A 19,439-nucleotide genomic window follows, 5' to 3' on the forward strand; every position below is an offset into this window, starting at 1 on the left:
ACCTTTAAAGAGACAGGATTTTTCATTCAGATCATTTAGGGAAACAAATTCTTAAGTTAAGAAAGGAAATATTTACACATTGTTGCTCTTTTATCCAATTCATTACTTATTGTTGCAATTCAATATTTGTTTTGGCTAAAGTGTGAGGTTCTCAATTGATGGAAGGGTGTCTGATTCATCTTTATTCTCAGGGGGGATTCAGTGGAGGCCACTGTGTTGACTCATCAGACCTTGCCTGCAGCAGTATCTCTGTGAGACTTGTGTTACCAGGGTTTATATTTCAAAGATTTCTATGTTGCATGCAGTTTTTTGTGGGTAGCTGTTTTTAAAATGCCTAATGTGATTTGAATCATTCAGTTGCCACAAGAAATACACAGTACCACAACTATATTCTTTATAGTTACTATTTCCCACATTTTAGATTAAACTCTGATGTAACCCTTTACAATAGGGATAATGCACTTTACAATAAGGTTTTATTGTTAACATTAAATACACAAGTTAACATGAATTACACAAATCAACACAATATAACATTTTGTCATCATGAAAAATTAAAGGTTCCTTTAAACAGATTTAAGAATGATCTACTGTATGTTTTTGAAACCTTTGTGTGTGAAATTTACCCAGAAGACAATGTACATGATTACAGTATTATCAAGATTAACTTCCTTAGAATAAAAATGTTTTTATTTAGATAGATAGATTATATCATTTGTGTAGGCATGTGAGTTCGGCTGGACTGCACTGTAGTAAAATAATGCGTATATGCAGGCGCCTTGTCTTTCTTTACAGTGACATCGCCAACTAGTCTGGCATAAACAATACAGCATTATTAGTAGTTTTCACAGACCCGTGTGACTAGGGATCGTTTTGATGACGTTGTTCCCTTTCGTTGTCACTTCGAGTTACGTCGAATGACGAAGAAAATGGGGTTCGCTTAGAAGCCTATCATCTTTGAAAGAAATAAAACAGCCAATGGCAAGGAAATGCCGTGGGTCTGCGGAATTTGCATGGGGTAACTCCGCCGCACCGCGTGGGTATAAAAGGAAGGACGCCGCACTATGCAGACATGTTTTCGCTTCGGAGCCAAGTGTATTCTTCACTCCCAAAGCCATCCTGAGATCTTCTCTTCCTCTTCGAGACGAGCTTCTCTCCAGGTGTTGGTGTGGCGGCGATTTCTACCGCCACACCGAGTGCACATTCCCTGCGATCTGTTCAGTGATCTGCCAGTGTGTGTGTGTTCTCCCTGGTCGCTTCAACACTCTGCGGAGATTTAATCCTCTCTTAAAAGAGAAGCGCATGGCAGTCTTTTTAAAGATGCATCGCTCGTACACTTCTGGTTACGGTCGACTCCTATCTGACTCTGATGGGCACAATCGTTGCTTTTCGTGTTTGGGTTTAGAGCACGCTAAAGCAGCACTTGTGGATGATTCATATTTTCGTTGCGGAAACATGACCATTGTAACACTACGGTCGAGACTCAGTGATCTTGCAAAAGTGAGAGTCCCCTCATCCACACCCCGATCTACCGTTCCCACGGGAGCTGGTACTTCGGCTAGTGGACAGGGTGACCTGAGGGTGACGGTGTGGCACCAACAACCGACGATTCGTCCTCGGGCCACACCCCCCTCTCCAGTGTTACAACCCGCGAGCCGTCTGGATGAGCACCCCTCCAAAGCCTGTAGGTTTTTTTCGTCTACTCTGGTGGCGAAGACCTATAGAGCCGCGGGGCAGGCATCTGCCTCACTGCATGCCATGGCCACTCTGCAGGTCTACCAGGCCCAGATGCTCAGGGACATGCACGAGGGGAGGACTGACCCAGAGCTCTTTGATGAGCTGCGTGCCGCCACTGACCTCCCCCTCCAGGCGACGAAAGTGACCACACGCTCCCTGGGTCAGGTGATGTCCACTAACTTGGTCCAGTAGAGACACCTGTGGCTCAACCTGGCTGATATGCGAGACGGCCCCAGCAGCAGCCTTCACGCAGGCCGCGTCGTGGAGGAAGCCGCAGGAAGGCGCCCCAGCCCTCTCCAGCCCCGCGCCCCGCTAAACGCCAGGCGGCGCTCCTGACACGGGCTGCTCAGAGATGGTCATCAGTTCTTCCCAGGAGATGGTAGCAGGACCACTCTTTTCCCCGGTGGAGGGCCGGGGGAGAATATTTTGTTCTCCACTCCCCGCTCCTCACCCCCGGGTGAGCAGCACCCTAATGTGGTTAAAGAAAGAACTGACATACCCATCTCTGAGCATGCGCCGCCCATGGGCCTCGCCACTCTCGTCCCCCTCTGTCGCCAGACCCCTGGCAGAGCAGGCCCCCGTGGAACGCTGGTCCTTCCCTGGCCTCCTCTGTCAGGACGCGGCTAATGACCATGCCCCCAAAAACCCGGTGAGTTGCGGCCAATCCTGGACCTGCGGCTCTTGAACCGTTCCCTTCACAGGCTTCCGTTCAAGATGCTCACGGCCAAACGCATTTTTGAATGTGTGCAGCCACAGGATTGGTTTCCAGCGATCGACCTGAAGGACGCCTACTTCCATGTCTCCATTCTTCCTCGACACAAACCGTTCTTGCGTTTTGCTTTCGAGGGGCAGGCATACCAGTGCGCGGTTCTCCCATTCGGGCTAGCCCTGTCTCCTCGCGTCTTCACGAAGGTTGTCGAGGCAGCCCTTGGGCCGCTACTGCAACACGGGGGTTCGCATCCTGAACTATCTCGGCGACTGGCTGATCCTAGCTCACTCTCGAGACCAGGTTTGCGAACACAGGGACCAAGTGCTCCGGCACCTAGCTCGTCTGGGCCTTCGGGTCAACTGGGAAAAGAGCAAACTTTGCCCCGTGCAGAGGATCTCTTTTGGAAATAGACTCAGTCGTCATGTGCGCACAGCTTACAAGCGAGCGCGCGCAGTCACTGCTGACTTGCCTGAGACAGTTCGAGGGCAAGAGTGCGGTTCCACTGAAACTCTTTCAGAGGCTCCTGGGGCATATGGCATCCGCAGCCGCGGAAAGCCGCTCGGATTGCTTCATATGAGACCGCTTCAGCACTGGCTTCGCGATCGAGTCCCGAGGTTGGCATGGCAACAAGGCACGCTCCGAGTACCAGTTACTCCGACCTGCAGTCAGACCTTCACCCCGTGGACGAACCTCAGCTTTCTATGGGCCGGAGTGCCCTTAGACCTATTTTCTAGGCATGTTGTTGTCTCAACAGATGCCTCCACCACGGGCTGGGGTGCCATGTGCAATGGACATGCTGTCGCGGGCTCCTGGACAGGACCCCACCGCCTTTGGCATGTCAATTGCCTCAAGTTGCTGGCAGTACGTCTCGCTCTGCACCGCTTCCATGCGCTGTTCGTACTAGTCCGATCAGACAATACTGCGACAGTAGCGTACATCAACCGACAAGGTGGTCTACGCTCCCGTCGTATGTCGCAACTCGCCCGCAACCTCCTCTTATGGAGTCAAAAGCAATTGAGGTCGATTCGAGCCATTTATATCCCGGGAGACCTGAACTGTGCAGCCGATGAGCTCTCACGGCTTCAGCCTCTCCCTGGAGAATGGAGACTCCATCACCAGTCGATTCAGCTGATTTGGGATCAGTTCGGGGACGCACAGGTAGACCTGTTTGCCTCCCACGACTCGTCCCATTGCGACCTGTTTTACTCCCGGACCGAGGGCACGCTCGGCACGGATGCACTGGCGCACAGCTGGCTGCGGGGCCTCCGCAAGTATGCGTTTCCCCCAGTGAGCCTTCTTGCACAGACCCTGTGCAAGATCAGGGAGGACGAGGAGCAGGTCATCTTGGTTGCGCCTCATTGGCCCACCCGGACCTGGTTTTCCGATCTTGTACTCCTCGCGACAGCACCTCCCTGGCCAATTCCTCTGAGGAAGGACCTCCTTTCTCAGGGACGGGGCACCCTATGGCACCCTCGTCACCAACCAGGTAGGTTTGAGTACCCTACCACCAGCGGTGGTGGCTACCCTCATTTCCGCTAGAGCGTCGTCCACCAGACATGCCTACGCGTTGAAGTGGAATCTCTTCGTCTCCTGGTGCTCTTCTCGTTGAGAAGACGCCATAAAATGCCCGATCAGTGTCGTGCTTTCCTTCGTGCAAGATGGGTTGGAGCGAAGGCTGTCTCCCTCCACCCTGAAAGTCTATGTTGCCACTATGTTGCTGCACATCACAACGCAGTTGAGGGTAAGTCCGTGGGAAAGCACGACCTGATCATCAGGTTCCTGAGAGGAGCGAGGAGACTCAATCCTCCTCGCCCTCCTCTCGTTCCCTCTTGGGACCTCTCAGTGGTTCTAACTGCCCTGCAGAGTGCTCCATTTGAGCCTCTGGAATCAGTGGAGCTTAAGTTCCTGTCAGTTAAGACAGCGCTCCTGGTTGCATTGGCCTCCATTAAGAGGGTAGGGGACCTGCACGCATTTTCTATAGACGAAGCGTGCCTGGAATTCGGGCCGGCCTATTCTCACGTGATCCTGAGACCCTGGCCTGGATATGTGCCCAAGGTACCCACCACTCCCTTCCGGGACCAGGTGGTGAACCTGCAAGCGCTGGCCCTAGAGGAGGCAGACCCAGCCTTGGCATTGCTCTGTCCAGTACGCGCCCTCCGTGCTTACGTAGACAGAACGCAATGTTTCATGACCTCTGACCAGCTCTTTGTCTGTAATGGTGGGAAGCTGAAGGGAAAGGCTCTCTCCAAGCAAAGGTGTCTTCGCTTGCTATTCATTCCACTCCACAGACTGGATATGTGCGATATTCTCCTCAGGTGAGCCTCACAAGCCCTGAGTTCCTCCAGGGCTGTTGACGTCAACACCAGAGTTATGCCTCCGGCAGCTTTCGCGATTGGCTAGGTGCCGCCATGTGCATGGTTCCCCCTCTGGGTAACCCCCACATGTGTATTTCCACTGTAAGCCTCTCTGAGCATGTGTCTTTCCCTTGGCAAGCCACTCTGCCACCCCTGGGGTTGAAATATTCCAAACTGCGGGCTGGACACCCCAGTGTTCTCCGTATGCACCCCCCTCCGGGTCATATGTGTATTCTGTAAGATTAATTTCTGTAACAAAGATTAATAAATGGTGTACAAAATACTAACTAATATATAACTAATGTTAACAAATCAGACCTCATTGTAAAGTGTTACCAAAACACAAATAAAAGTATGGGAAATATGCATAAGATGCTAAACAGTTCACAGGTATGTTGCACATTTGATGGGTGCTTTTCCTTCAATATCTGGTCACACTAAACCATCTAAATGGAAGAATAATTTTATTTTTCCCGTGGGATTTGATGTGATGGATTAATTGCTGCTTGCAAAAAGTGAAAGAGTTACATTTTAAGTACTAGGTAGTATTTAGTTAAATAGTTTATTTTTCTGTGGATTTAGCATTCAAATCTGCCACAGATTAAGTTTGATGTTTTCTTTATAAGTCAAACAGCTTAAAATATATCAAAAACTATTATTTATGTCATTGTAGCTTTGAGTGACAGCAACACTTCCTTGAGCCAGCCAAATGCCTTGTTAACTTAGGGTTTATCTTGTGACGGATCAGTGTTTCTGACAGACCCTGCCTCCTCTCAGAGGAATTATCAATCAAGAAGGTCCACTAGAAGGTCAGTCGTGTCAGGATCAATTAAAGTGCACCTTCATAACTTCATAGCCCCATCAAAGAAACCAAATAGGACATGGCATACCAGAACCTTGCTGGTGTGGATTAAGTTTTTTTTTAATGAACTTATTTGCATAATTCCATTGATAATATTTAGCATTTCTGTTTTGATGCTGTGCTGGTCTAGGTCACATGAGTGAATGAGAGAATTATATATACAGTATTATATAATTAAAAGTGCTACACAACTATTTTCTAATTTCTATAATGGTTCCCAAAGGAGGTTTTCACAGCGATGCCATTTCTGGTTCCCCAAAATTATCTTACATTGAAAATTATTAAAAGAACCATTTTTTTGTCTTAGTTTGAAGAACATTTCAATAATCTAAGGAATCGTTTTTCCACTATAAAGAATATTTTGTGCAATGGAAAGATTCCATGGACATTAAATCTTCTTCATGGAACCATCGATGACAATCGATGAGTACATCGATGACATTCAACCTTATTTATAGAATTATTTTGATTACATTTCATGCATCTATTTTTGCTCTGCATAACCTCTAAAAATAATAAGTAATTACATGCATTGACAAGCATGGATAAAGAGCAAATATGAAAATGTATCTACTAACGATTTATGCAGTGAATATGAGGAGTGTTTAAAGTCCAGAATTAAATTTTAATTAACCATGTATGATGATTTTTGTATGACTTTATGAATCAGTGTATGGAACTAAACTCATTAAGACTTTTTATACTACACGATTTTACAATTATAGTTTATTATATACTGAGCAACACTATGTGGTTATGCAAAAAGGTTGCTTTAATGCAATTTACGGTTGTGTGTTCATGAATCATGTTAACATAAAACTTTGCTTTTCCACTTGCTTTACAATCATGTTCCAAACTGCCAATCAGTTGTTTTTTAATGTAACTGTCCTGGGAGATAAACCGAAATCTGCTGTGCAGACAGGCAAAGAAAAAAGAGAAGAAAAGTAAAATGGGACGTATATGGATGGAAAGGCAGTTCGTGTAGCAATTTCACACCCTTATGAATCTGTGTTTTTCATTTGTATCAATCAACAGTCCTGCTAATGTCTGATGCACACACAAGTGAGGAGAGGTGTGTAAAACATCAGGAGCATATCAGGAAAGCACAAAATATACATTGTCTTTTTTTTACCAATATAATTACCATCCTTAAATTCGGCATGAAATTGAAGTTCTCTATTGTGACACTAAAATGGCTTCTGGAACAAGAAAATGTAGGGCAGTGACATGATTTTGATCGGATTGATTGATTGGATGGTTGTGGATTGCTATTGCCGTGATCTCATATGAGTGACAAGTTGTCATCAGAGAAAATATGTTGCTGCAAGAAGAAGGGGAAGTTATTTTGATTAAAGATTGCAATGGCACATGAATAATAATAAAAAATAAAATAAAATATTTATATTAGTTGTCTTTAACAACTAATTAGGTGTCTTTAACATTTAAATGAATAATTTGATACAATGGACTTATTATGTATATACATGTTTTTAAATTGTTCTTATATATTAAAAGAATATCTGCATTACATTACAGGACCCTTCCACCAAACCTGTCCCTAACCTAATTCCGTAACCCACCTCAATAGCAGCAAGTGAAAGTTTTCTCTGTGTCAGAAAAACGTCTCATGTCTCAACGTTATGACCGTAGTTCCCTGAGATAGGGAACGAGACAATGCGTCGATGACGCTTTGGGAACGCCTCCAGCGTGAATGCGTCTGAAGCATCTATGTCAACTAGACCAATGGAAAGAATGAGCGTCACGGGCGGGTGACGTCATGACCAGGAAGAGATAAAGCGCATCCGGTGCAAACCGGCATTAGCTTCGAAAATTGCCGAAGCAAGTCGATCGCAGGGATGCAGGAAGTATGGCATGGCGACGCATCGTCTCATTGCCTATCTCAGGGAACTATGGTTACAGTCGTAACCTGAGACGTTCCCTTTCGAGGGAACTTGCGATGCGTCAATGACGCTTTGGGAACGAGACTACCCAAATCGCCAAACTTACAAGTACCTGAGTGTCAGCCTGTTGTCAACTAAACACTAAGCACCTGGGACCTTGGGGCAGCATCCAGGTCCAAGCTGTAAAACCTAACGAACGTGAGCGGTGAGGACCAGCCCGCCGCATCACAAACGTCTTGGAGAGAAACCCCAAATAATAAGGCTTTAGAGGCCGCCATACCCCTCGTAGAGTGAGCTCTGACCGCCAAAGGACACGGCTGGTCAGACTACTCGTAAGCGATTGAAATAGCCTCGACTATCCACTTACTGACCTTTCTTGGGTGATCCAAAGCAAACAAATAGCTGGTCGGATTTTCACCACGGAGAAGTCCGATGAACATAAGTGTCTAGCGCTCGCACTGGACACAAGAGGTTCAGCTTTTCCTGGTCCGAAGAGGTAAAAGGAGGAGGACAGAAAGCCTGCAGCACAATAGGCCTCGGAATCATGGTCGGCACCTTAGGGACGTATCCCTGTTTTGGATATAAGAATGCCTTGACCATCCCTGGTGCAAACTCAAGGCAAGTGGGGGAAACCGAAAGGGCCTGAAGGTCTCCGACTCTCTTGAGGGACGAAATAGCTAGCAGAAAGATAGTCTTAAAAGTAAGAAATTTCTCTGAAACCGAATCGGTTGAGAGACCACTCTCTATGAGTTGGGCCCCCTCAGAGGCCAAACCCACAGTTTCCAAATCCCCTGCCGGGGGTGTGATATTGCACCCCCTGCCTGAGACGGAAGGTCTCTCCTGATCGGGATCTCCAAGGGAGGGCCGTCAAGGAGAAGAATTAGGTCCGCAAACCAAATTCAGCTTGACCAGCGTGGTGCTACTAGCAGTAGGCTTATTCCATCCTGGCGGATTATCTCCAGAACTCCTGGGAGCAGAATGTAACCCAGGTTACCAATAAGGGTTGGCAGGGACAGAATAAACTTCGAGTTAAATGAAAGATTTTGACAGCACATATAAGTTGTAAAAGGATTTATTAATGATATAAAAGTGACAAAACATAAATATGAATATTATAAAATTGTTCAATAAGTATTACCTTCTTTTGGAAGGCCTCCAATTAGATCGCGCTTTGAGTGACGTCATGTGAGCTTCCGCTATCGCGGGACTTTGGAAAGTAGTGCGTACTAGATTTTTCTTTTCCTCCGTGAATCTGATGAGAGCAGATGGTTGTTGCTGCTCCGGGAGACTTTAAGCTCTAAATCCAGCGAAAACTGATGTAAGAGTTGTTTAATTTGTCTATAAATCAGTCATATGATGATAATGTAGAGTTAAGTGACGGTTAAATGTAGTAAGAGATCTGATTATGCTCATAGTGTGTCCGACCTCGTGTTAATGACGCAATAATGGTGCGTTAGCTTAATGCTAATATTCCATGTGCCTATATATATTTCTAACAAAGGATTCAGAGAGAAGCCGTGTGTGTGAGATTGACGTTTTGGAACATTGTCATCTGGAATTTTCCTGTTCTCCAGATGCACATTGTATTCGAGTTCCTTGGTGAGTCAATATTAGTGCATTTATTTTTCTATACCGTGTGGTTTTATACGGTCTATTCAAGGTCATATTAAGTGTGTTACACTAAAGCATTGGTTATTTAATGCAGTATTAGTAAGAGATACAGTTGAGTGTAAATTGAAAACTGTAAGTAGGTCATTTTGGTGAAATTAAATGAATGAAGAGTGATTTTGTGTTAAATAACATATCACAAGCAAGTATGCAAGAAAATGTATTTATTGCAGTTTCATAAATGAACCTTGTTGATGTGTTTACAAGAAGTCGTGTAAAACTGGAAGTGATTTTAATGAAACGAGATGCTAATTTGATATTTTGGTCTTGTGTTTCAAGGCCAGGTTTTTTTTTTTTTTGTTCTTCTTTGATGTGTTTCATTTCCATGTGAATGCTGGAACATCAGTCTGAGTGCGATCCATCCTGTGGTATTCGAGTGAACCGCGAGTCAATCCTGGATTGTGAACCATCTCAACTCCTCTTTGGATGTCTTACAGTGGAGTTGGACTGGCGAGCCACCCAAGAACGAAATCTTGTTCCCCTGTGAAAAGAGAAACCGAAAGTGAATTGTTCACCTTTGAATGGTAGGACAGAACTGTGCATTTTCTAATCGTTTCATCAGGAAGATGATTCCAGAACTGAACTGAACTGAACAGTTCATGGACTGTTTGAACTGTTGAACTGAATTAATGAACTGATTGAGTTCATTGCAGAGAAATTTGATTCCGGATACTTTGAAGTGTTTTAAGTGAAGAAAGCGCATTTGTGTATGGGTTGTTCTGTTTATTTTATTTCAATTTAATCTGGGTGAAATCCTATGGTGAAGAAAAGAAAAGTGAATTAGAGGGTTAACTAGGAATTGATTTCACTAATTGTTCTTAGTGGTTTGTGAAACTAGGAATTTGAACAAAGAATTAATTCTAAAAAAAAAAAGGAAGGGAGAAAATTAATAATTCTGAATTCATTTACATTTTCATGCATTAAATCTTTTTGTTATATTGGTCTACTTAAAATTACAATTTGTTAACTTACCTGTTGGTCTGAGTGTTCACTGCTGCTGCCTCATCTCTCTCCTCGAGCGAATCTGGATCTTCTGAGCCACTGGTCCATTAGTGAATTTGATGTAGTGAACTTATCATCGGGTTCAGGTTACAAGAACAACAGGGGAAATTGCGTACAGACGCAGCCTCAGCCACGTCTGCACCATAGCATCCAGCCTCGACAGGGTGTCTGCTCCCATATTCTGGCCCCCTGGAATATACACTGCCCTCAGAGAGCATATTTTCCTGAGGGATCAAAAATAAGAGGCCACCAGAGTGTTGTCTGTCCAGAGCAACACATGATGGCCCCTCAGGTCTGTGAGGAGATGTCTCAACGCATTGAAGATGACCATCATCTCTAGGCAATCCATATGTCAAGAGAGATGATGACTCCTCCACAAGCCCTGAGCTGAGCGGCCTTCCATTACCGCTCCCTAGCCGGTGAGGGAAGCATCTGTCGAGATAGCAACTCGATGGCAAAGAGCTCCCAACACCGGAACCTGGGACAAGAACCAGTAGACCATATAAGCAAGGCGCGGGGATACTGCCGCGTGATCTTGATCGTATGGAGTGGGTTTCCCCTCGGGGAGAACCCTCTGGTCCCGAGCCACCACTGCAAAGGTCTCACGTACAGCAGGCCAAAGGGTATCACATTGGACACTGCTGCCCTGAGGCCTAACAGTCTCTCTGACTGTTTCACATTGCGTGACTGGCCTAGCCTTAGCTCTTTTGTGGCAGTAAGGATAACAGCTACACGAGCAGGCACTGTGACTGAATCCCAAACCATTCCAAGAAAAGTGGTCCTCTGTACTGGAGAAAGCACACTCTTCTTGGTATTGAGCCTCAACTCCAACCTTCGCATATGAGCGAGGACGACATCTCGATGCCGAACCGCTAACTGTTCTGATTCTGCTAGAATCAGCCAGTCGTCTATGCAATTCAGAATGTGTATGCACTGCAGCCTGGACGGGGCCAGAGCTGCATCTACGCACTTCGTGAATGTGTGGGATGATAGAGCTAGGCCGAAAGGAAGTGCCTGATACTGGTGTTCTTTGCCCCTGAAAGAAAACCTCAGGAACCTCCTGTGCTGAGGGAGGATGGAGATATGGAAGTATGTGTCTTTCAGATCTATCTTTGAAAGACATCGGATCTGGTTTGAGTCACGATCTGTTCGAGTGTCAGCAACATGGACTTGAGTTCCAGCACCGAACACTCCAACAGAAGAAGATTTAGAAAATGATGCAGCTCTCCATCCTTTTATGGAAAAATGAGATAATGGCTGTAAAGATCCGACGCAATGTCGGGTGAGTACACCTGCTCTATAGCTTTCTTTGCTAACAGGGCCTTTACCTCTTGCTCCATTACTAGAGCCTGCTCGGGATGCACTACCATGAGCAACACCCCGTTGTAGCCTGGAGGACGAGAACCAAACTGGAATCTGCCTCTTGCTACTAACTGCAGGACCCATAGAGATATATTTGGCAGTAGCTTCCGCGCTGCCAGAAAATCTACCAAGGGAACCAGCCCCTCGAGGCTGGCCTCTGGTGTAATTGGGACAGCCAGTTCAGGGACCTGAAGCATACTAGCAGGAACTACCCGAACTGACTGTTTTCGAACCCCCCTCAGAGGGCGCGATTCTGACGCAATGTCGAGTTGACACTGCGCCAAAGGCTCGCTGGAGACCGCTGCTCCCCGAAGCACTAAGGGTGGCAGGGTTGGTAGAACGGTCTCGTGAGGACACCGAGATGGAACGGGCACCGTATAATGAGGTGTACACCATTCCACCACGGTTGGGGCTGCCCTCACTGGTACGACGCCGGTGGCACCATTTCTTTTGAGCCGAAACCTTCTCAGCGTGAAGAACGGCCCTCGGAACCGGCGTCTGCTTCGAAGGCTTTGGCTGCTGTGGTGCGAATGAGAAACTAGACGGCTGGAGCTGCTCACGCCCAGCAGGCCCAGGGGGTTGGACATAGCGAGGGAGAGATATTTTAACCACCTCTGACTATAATTTGGCCTCCTGGAGACTCTCGACGACCGAAATAACCGCGTCGCCGAAAAGACCAAAAGGATTTATGGGAGCATAAAAAAAAGCTGTATCTTTCTCCTTGATCTCCGTCAAATTGACCCAGAGGTGTCTCTCAGTGGCCACAAGGGCTGCCATAGACAGCCCTGAGAGATAAATCTGTGGCCCGACAAAGTTCTCGAACCCCATCGGGCTTAACTCCCTCACTTATATCCAAATCCCCCAGCAGGTCAGCCTGATATGCTTGTAACACTTCCATAGTGTTACAGTGTAATAAGACTTTAGCCATGAAAGAGTTACAAGCACCATAAATAAGCACAAATGTCAGGGCATGTCAGAACACCTCCAGTGCCCAGAAAACACCTCAGACCCCAGAGGGTTAACAGGCTAGCGAAATTCTACATTGTAGCATTTGATAAGTAAACTGTACTTATTTTTTGATGTAAGTACATAGTAGTTAAAAACATCAGTTACACTTTATTTTAATGTGTCTGTTACAGAACAGAGACTCACAACAAGGATGATAAGGTTAATAAACAGTTTATTTGAGATCGGCGAGTATACGGACATAAAACGTGTCCGTTCTTCGTACGTCGCTAACTCACTTAGCTGGATTTGATTATTGGCAATTTGGCATGATCTTGGGTTGTTTGGTTCTTCGACGCTCATCCTGGACTTGCTGCTATAGAAACAGGTGCGTAAGCTTAAACCTACTCGCGAGCAGGCTTATTTCATGTTAACAGGATTAGATCGCGGCTTTATAAGCGGAGGTGATACGGGAAGTCTTTCGCAGCCATGTCATTTTTACGACAGGAACCTGTTGCTGAAGATGCCAGAATAATTGCATCCCACCATAAGATGCAAAATTGCATCCCACATATTGCGAGATAGACAGGAAGGATCCTTTAGTGCAGTGCGATATTCAACTTATTGAGAGATATCGGTTTTCTCGTGAGGCTGTCATATACATCATTAATTTGTTGGAACCACATGTTAAATGTTCGACTCAGAGTCGGGCTTTAACAATGGCACAAACTGTTTTCATTGCATTGAGATTCTTTGCGAGTGGCTCTTTCCTTTACACTATTTGAGATGCGGAAAACTTGGGGAAAAGTGCTGTCTGTCGTGCCATTCGCAAAGTTTACCTGGCACTCAAGCGTTTTTTAATGGGTTTTGTGGTATTTCAAGCCACTTAAGACCCCAGGTTGTGAAGCAGATTTTTTTTTTGCCATTGCAGGTACATTATAATTGTTAATGAAGATCATGCAACCATGACCATGGCAAAAAGTAGGACTTATAGTATTTCTTCCTCAGTCTTCCCTAACGTGACTGGTGCCATAGACTGCACACACGTCCCCATCAATGCCCCACCAGGCCCCAATGAAGGGGATTTTGTGAACCGAAAGGGATTTCACAGTGTAAATGTGCAGGTAAGTTACTATTACAATTCTTAATATTCCAGATTAGTAAAAAAAAAAAAAAAAAAAAAAGGAATGTAATCAAAAAGTATGCAGTTGACTGACTAAAAATATCTTAGATGGTGTGTGACATTACAAATCTGGAAGCAAAATGGTGCTTACGACGGGATCCTGCTTGGTGACAGGGGCTATGCCTGCAGGCAGTATTATAAGACGCCATTCTCTTACCCAAAGGCTGATAGAATGGTTACATCCTGATGTTAGCGGCATATGTTGAGCACCATAGATCCAATCTTATGGGGGAAGCATCACCCCAAGCTGGAGCAAGCAAGGATACATTGCTGTAGCAAGCGTGTTGCTGTAGCCAATTTAACTAAATCCAGGCCTGTTCCTCGATCTCCACTGTCGTCACTCCTCCTTTTATGCTTCCGCTCCTCCGTGAGAGATGTTGCTAATTAGTAATCACGCCACCGGCCTCTCGCCGTCCTCCCACGGCCCTCGACCTCGTCCTGCTCGCCACAACAATTGTATGGGATCAATTGAGGGAAGCTTACACCCCTAGCGGCAGAAAAATCTGATACAACAAGCATGTTGTAAAATCGCGAAACTATTGCTAAAACTAGTGTAGTCTGGCAGGGTAAGCATAAACCCTACAGCAATAGCTCTGACTAGTGAAAACAAACTGATACAACAAGCATGTTGTATAAATCACAGAACTATTGCTAAAACTAGTGTAGTTTGGCAGGGGAAGCATAAACCCTACAGCAATAGCTCCGACTAGCGGCAACAGACTGATACAACAATCATGTTATATAAATCACAGAACTAGTCTGAGCTATTGCTGTAGGGTGTAATGCTTCCCCTGCCAAACTGCACTACTTTTAGCAATCTAAAAGTAGTGTAGTTTGGCAGGGGAAGCATACTCCCTACAGCAATAGCTCAGACTAGTTCTGTGATTTATATAACATGATTGTTGTTATATAATGATTGTTGTTATATAATTGTTATATAATATACACTGGATTTTTAAAATGCAAAATCTCTAAACGCTGCAAAATCTTCACATGATCAGTAATAACACGTAGGGATGCACGATAATATCGGGACAACATCGGTATCGGCCGATAAAAGCTTAAAATGACCATCATCGGCATCGGCCGATATGAATATTTCTGCCGATGAGTCTTGCCGATAGGGTGGCGTGTTTCCTATGCGCACGTGACGCGAACGAAGCATGAGCGCCAGCAACTTAAACTTCCAACTAGGGGTGTGCGTCTCACGGTTTTTGATCGTGGACGATTAAAATGTCTCCACTATCTGCTTTTGAAGAAAAATCATAGTATCGTGCATTCTATCAGTTCAATTCTGGCGCCTTCATCTCAACATACTGTACAACGCGATGTACATTCACATCACATCACATGTAAACGCAAAGGTAGAGTTACACTCACGGGACACCGCAATTCACAAAAGTTCATTGTTTGCATGTGCGTCAAAGTCTTGCTAGGTAAACATATCATTCACGTGCTGATGGTGCGCTGTTCTAACATCCGCTTTTCTGAGCGCGTTACACCCGACGCTCACAGGAACTAAAAGCCTGTCACAGCGCCTGCATACTGGACTAATCTTTCGAGTCTTATTGCGCTGATACTGTCAAATACACACAAGGTTTACATAAACAAAGTTGGTTATGTCTAAAGTGAAAGCAAACAGAGAAAATCTGCTTGTCAAATGCGTGTATATTAGACGCGTCGCGTTACTCGCGTGCAGTTCTTAAAGAGACAGTAATAATATTCTGCCGCTTGTCTTTAAAGAGATACTGCACCCAGAAATAAAAATTCTGTCTATCTAATGTTGTTTCAAACCTGGATTCATTTCTTTCTTGTGCTTAAATATACTATGGAAGTCACTGGAGTACAGCAACTGTTTGGTTAGCCACATTCTTCCAAATAACTTTTATAATTTCAACAGAAGAAAGAAACTTGAGAGAGTAAATGATGACAATTCAAATTTTTGGGAGAACTATCCCGTTAATGTTAATAAAACAACAAAACACAGAGGAAATCACTCACTGCTCTTGACTGAGAACATTAATAGAAGCTTTAATAAGCTTTTTTTGCACTTAAAAAAAATACAAATATATCGGTATCGGTATCGGCATCGGGCAAAATTAGTTTGAAAATATCGGCATATCGAATATCGGCCAAAATCCTATATCGTGCATCCCTAATAACACGACATTCACTACACCTAAAAACACTGAGACATGGCGACCGCCGGCGCTGCTAATGCGGTGGCTCTGAATCCACTTGTTGACAAGAAAGGAGGAAAGAGCCACATATGGAAATATTATCGATTAGGCTAATGTCACGTTGCCATAAGGGGCCATTCACTTAGCGCGTTTGTCTGCGCGTGCAAATTTGTTATTTCAAATGTAGGCGCGCGGGAAGCGCACTTGTTTTTCCAGGCCGCCTCTGTTCATGGTTGCATAGCAACGACAGACGCCACGGGAGAGCAAGCGCTTTTTAGAAAGGAGAAAGCGGCGCTCTCCATGAGGACGAGGAAGTATCAGCAAAGAATTAATTGATTTCTAGCACTTGCATTAGCTTTACTACTAGATATATTTATGGAGATGAGAAATAAAAAGCCGCCCTGTACAGCTATGATCAGCTGTTCGGCCGAGCTTTCGATGTTGTTACGGAAAGGCCGAAGCTGATCGGTTGGCTTTTGTCACATGGCCTGTTGAGATGAGATGTTACGATGTTTTCATCTCGCCATGCGCGCCTACAATTGAAATAACGAATTTGCGCGCAAAAAAACGCGATATGTGAACGGCCCCTAAAGTGGACTCGGGCGCGGTAGTTTTACGAGTAGGAGTACATGAGCACAGTATCGGACTGACACCCGAGTACTGTTTATGCCATTATTAGTCCATCAGAAAAGCAGTTCTAGGCTTATTCTTGGCTGGATAACTCTTAGCAGGTTTAAAAAGCCTTTTAAAATTAAATATGAGATTAAATAAAAGTACAGTCAAGTCAAATAAAACACGTTTTATCTCCTGTATTGTTTGGTAACACTACAATAAGATACTATTCATTAACATTACTTAATGCGTTATCTAACATCAACACATTGAGTGAACAATATATTTTTACAACATGAATTAATGTTTGTGAATGTTATTTAATACAAACACTTGATAGTTCATGTTTGTTCACTTCATTCATTGTACATTCAATAATGTTAACATAAAACTTTTGATTTTAAAAATGTTAGAAAAATGAAGTGCTCACAGATTGGGTGTGGCCTTTGCCATTAAGATAAAATTTTCAATAAATTCTAAATAATCTTTTTCTGGGTTGTGCCATTTTATTTTTCCCCTAGCAATATCTACCTTATAGCTGAAAATTAACACAAAACAAAAACGTGAAAAATCCTGTCTAAAATTATAAAATGAAGGTTTCTGTTTGTGACCAGTTCAAGGTACGTGCTGCAATAATCATGCCTTGAATCTGTTGATGGTATGTCATATTTGTATGTCTCAAAATGTCCATTTCTATCCACAAAACTTGCCAGAAGTCATGGTTTAAACCTGGGGTTTAAACCTTCCGGAGGTACATGCCCCCGGACCCCCCGCGCGCGACTTGGTAACATCCTCCGTCACGTGACAGCACCGCTGCTGGAAAAATTTCTAGGGGAAACACTGCACTGTGCTTCCTCATTCACGAACATGATTTCTGCTCCCGTCCTATGGATTTGATCGGCTGTGGAGGTGAAGATGACGACTCCCATGATTCCACACTCCTTCACAGGACCATCAAGCTAAGATGTTGTTAGTGTTGAATACCAGACCTCTGCGGTGAATGTACTGTGTATTTTGCACAAGTATGTTACCGATATCTAGATAGCTTTAGCCACAAGTATGTGGTAACTTCAACACAGCATGTTGCAATAATCGGATAGAATAAAGAACAAGCATTTTTCCAATGCAACCAGATAAGCATAAAACAACGCTTGATTACTACAGCAGGTTGCCTAGGACAGTATGTGCAAAAATACTAGCCGAAGTAACAAACATATATTCGATAACATTGCACTAGCAACCACGGTCCTGATAGCAATGTTGCTGAAATGACAGCATATTGCTGATACCTGATAAGCTTAGCACAACATGTGACAATGACACCAGGGGCCCGTTTCAATAAGGAGGTTCAACCAACTCTGAGTTAAAACTTGAACTCTGAGTTGACTTACCCTGAGATGGGAAACTCTGAGTTTTCGGTTACAGAACAGCTGAAATGAGTTAGTTCAATCAACTCTAAGTTGACTGACTCTGAGTTAAGCGCGTGCACCACAACTAGATGGAGATGGAGATGGAGATGATCCTGAGCCTGAATGCTGGAAGGCCAATGGGTGAGGGAATTCCTGGAGGGACTTCATCAGAGCCAGTCACTGATGTGGAGATTGAAGATGGAGATGAAGATGAAGATTGTAACAGTGGTCACCCAATAAGGCAAAAAAAAAAAAAATCTTAGGTGAGAATCGAACTCGGGTCTCCTGCGTGGCAACAAAGAGTCCTAACCGCTAGACCACAGTGACGATCACGGCCTCGAGAAAAAATAAATAAATAAACAAACAAACAATCATTCATGTTCGGCCGCCAGACAAGTATACACCTGCCACACAGATTTATATTATAGTCCCGGATAGCAACAACCACCCGTTACATACAAAAAGAAAGAAACAGACTACATAAGAAATTATATGCACTTTCTTTACTAAGATTAGAAAGTTTTCTTCATCAACACACTTTACTTCAAAAATAGAGAAAAAAATAAATAAAAATAAACAAAAGAAAATTCAACACTCTTAAAAAACACAGTAGTACTATATCTTCATGTTCAAAAAGTAGAAAGAGAGAAAAACAAAAACAAAAGAAAAACTAGCACTCGTTAATTCTGCAGTGTGTGTGTGCGTGTGTGTGTGTGTGTACGACTTGATTTCGGGTTTGGAAATATAGCAACGCAACACTGACCCAAGTTGGCAGCACGGGTGGTCAAGATGAGTGACTCGGGAACATCGGCAGCGTCAGTCCGTCTTGCTCCTATCCTTTGCTCCTCCAGTCCAAGCCACTGATTTACTGGTACAAAACTCCAGTCCAAATATGCGAAAGCATTCGACTTAGGTAAAGTTGGTTTTATATTCGCACATTCGCACATTCGGGTTAACTAACTTTTTCAATTAAATAGTCAATGAAGGATTTTTTTTTTTCAGATTTGAAGCAGCTACACAATATTGACAACAAAGATTGTGAACTACAACATTTTCTACAATCGATCAAAATGGGCAAGTATATTTTTAATGCATACACACTTTGTTGAATATTCAATGTAGTGTGGTAACCAAGATAGGGACCGTCTAAAAAGTTTATATTGTTTTTCATCGTGTGCAAACAGACAACTACATTTTAGCCAACTACAGATGTACCAGCAAATATCTCTCACATTGTGTGTTCTAATGCAATAGAATGTCCTTTAGCAACAATACAAACTGCATTATAATGATGGTGTTTAAAAAGGTGTTTAGGAAATAATAGAATGAACATGTAGGCAACATGAACTGTAATCTGGTAACAATCCAGACTGTAGAAAGTGGAAAATCATGTGTAATCTCCTGAACATAGTTAATCGCTTCATTTTACATATGTTTATATATATGTTTATTTATTTATTTGAAATCAAAATGAACAAGAACAGTGTTGGTCTTGGTTTTAATAATGACATATGA

This window comes from Rhinichthys klamathensis, unplaced genomic scaffold (assembly GCF_029890125.1).
Source record: "Rhinichthys klamathensis goyatoka isolate OS25496 unplaced genomic scaffold, OSU_Roscu_1.1 h1tg000225l_1, whole genome shotgun sequence".
NCBI lineage: Eukaryota > Metazoa > Chordata > Actinopteri > Cypriniformes > Leuciscidae > Rhinichthys > Rhinichthys klamathensis.